This window comes from Pinus tabuliformis, chromosome 2_2 (assembly GCF_031772625.1).
Source record: "Pinus tabuliformis cultivar Carrire ecotype Pingquan chromosome 2_2, CPIR1, whole genome shotgun sequence".
Lineage (NCBI taxonomy): Eukaryota > Viridiplantae > Streptophyta > Pinopsida > Pinales > Pinaceae > Pinus > Pinus tabuliformis.
In genome coordinates, this window is record NC_142300.1 from 376874138 (window position 1) to 376876594 (window position 2457).

The following is a 2457-nucleotide window of genomic DNA, read 5'->3' on the forward strand; positions in this document are numbered from 1 at the left end:
ATGAGTTCGGCACTAAGTGCAGATTACTGATTTCATATTCCTGGTATTGGTGTTTGAAATTTGTTGCAGTTTGAATTCGCAGCATCAACTTTGTAAAAATCCAAGGACTAACCTAGACATAAAAACATTGTTTGTTGATCACCGTTGTGGATAGCCAAATGGACCTCATGCACCATCTCCTACGACTAATTCTCTTATGGCAATGATTTTGAAAGGGGAGACTTCCTGCCACTTGGTTCTCATGGGGTATGTTGAATTACAGGTGGATTTAAGAAAATCATGTTGAGATCCGATAGTTGTGCTTGTAAAGAGATAATTTAAGTGTATTTGAATCATGAAGAGTTTTTTCTGATATGTTATTTTAATGTTTATCTCCATCCCCCATTTCAAGCAGCACCAACACCCGTTGTTACTGCCTTGACAGGGTGGATGGTTAATGCCACTCCTGCACCTCATCCTGCAGTCTCTGCAGGGCCAATTGGACTTAGTACTGCAGGAAATCCAGGTAACTTATACACCAACAATTGACATGGAAGTTTTGTTGATATGGATTATAAAGGAAACCATTGTCTAAAATTCTAATCATGGTTTATGTAAAAGGTGATGTCATTCACATGTTGGAATCTTTAGCATTTATATGGTTGAGTAATCCCATTTTGATTTGTTGCTCTAGCTGCTTTGTTGAACTGTCCGGGGACCCCTCCTAATGATTCCTAAGGGGATTATCAATCAGTTGATTCTGATTACTTTCTAAAATGAGCAAGGACAATTGGGCAATCTGGTGATGAGGTATTATAACTTTTCCTTCTCCATATAATTAATTTTCACTATCAAACATCAACTAATGTAATTTATGGTTAGTTAATAATGAAGAAAATGTAACAGGTAAAAATCTTCATTCAAGTATCAATGTGGTGGTTTATAAGAGCATCAATATTGTTTGAGGATTAGGTTCTTTAACTATAACGAATTCACAGGTTAGCTATACTGGTCCAAATCTTCCACAAGGCTTATATTCACAGGATGACCTTCCCAAGATTGTTGCATGAACTTTAAATCAAGGATCTCCAGTGAAGAGAATGGATTTTCATCCTTTGCAGTAGACCATACTTTTAGGTATGACTTTTTTTTTATAATGCTTATTTTTTCTGTTTAGATTAATTCATATGCTTAGGAATGCATATTCTCTCTTTGGAAGGCATGAGTGCCATTATTCTTCTTCATATTTCACAAAGTACATAATTTTATGGTGCTAATATGCATTCATTGTTACTGTGGTCTAGATAGTACACATGTGGGTGAAATTGGTGCATGGGAAGTAGGTTCACAGGAAAGATGGCTGATATAAATTTCAGGGTTTGGGATCTTGGATCTTGTTCAGTTTCCATGCAGGTAATATATATGACCTTTACACCTTTATAGTCACAAAATGAATTTTTTTGTTTCCCTTGATGTATCCTATGTAGATTTAGGTTGGGAACACTTTAGGTATCTACAATAACTAGTCTTTACTTGTCCATTTGCTAACTAGTCTTTACTTGTCCATTTGCTAACTAGTCTTTACTTGTCCATTTGCTTGTTGTTGGTCATTTTTGGAAAATTTTCATAAGTATAACCTGTATCTTTCTTAAGCATTCTTTGTAATGAATTTTCTGAGTAATCTGGTCATCCCATTTTCTAGAAAACAAGCAGTAGTTCTCAAGGATCCTCTTGTATAGGTCAATCCTATTGTGTGGAGTCCATATGGTTCTTTGTTTGGTATCTAATTACACCAAGAAAATTGTATATTCTGCATGCCCCCATTGTAAAGAAAACATTCAAGTATGAACTCTTTGTTGTGATTCTGATTTTTTTTAATACGACTGGGAGAGTGTTTGTTTTTAAGGGAGACTGATTTCGTGGATATGATGATTCCTCAAGTTGAAGCTTTATATTGGACTCTTATTGTGTATCAGTTTATCTTTTCAATGACTGTTGATGGCAAGATAAAGGCTTGGTTATATGATTTGATGGGTTCAAGGGTTGATTATGATGCTCTTGGTCAGTGGTTCACTACAATGGCTTATAGTGCTGATGGGACAAGGTTGATTCATCGTGTCATTTCAGCTCTTGCTTTGTGCTATGCATTATTTATGTTGATTATTGATTAGCTCTACAATACATGGAGAATAAAAGCACTGACAACTTGATGCAGGCTCTGCTCATGTGGAATAAGCAAAGAAAGATAATTTTTTCTTCTTGAATGGAATGGGAGTGAAGGTGTTATAAAGCGTACTTATCAAGGATTTTATAAGCACTGTTTGGATATTGTGCAGTTTGATATGACTAAGAACTACTTTTTAGCTGCTGGAGACGAATATTTGATCAAGTTATGTGACGTGGACAACACAAACCTACTGACAACTATTGATGCTGATGCTGGGTTAGCTATATGGTTTTACATAGTTTCTTACACTA

General features: G+C 35.6%; 1 pseudogene; it reads left to right on the plus strand.

Moving 5' to 3' along the window:
* The first annotated feature begins 429 nt into the window (after positions 1–429).
* On the plus strand, positions 430–2150 carry LOC149192810 (protein TOPLESS-RELATED PROTEIN 2-like; annotated as a pseudogene).
* The last annotated feature ends 307 nt before the right edge of the window (positions 2151–2457 follow it).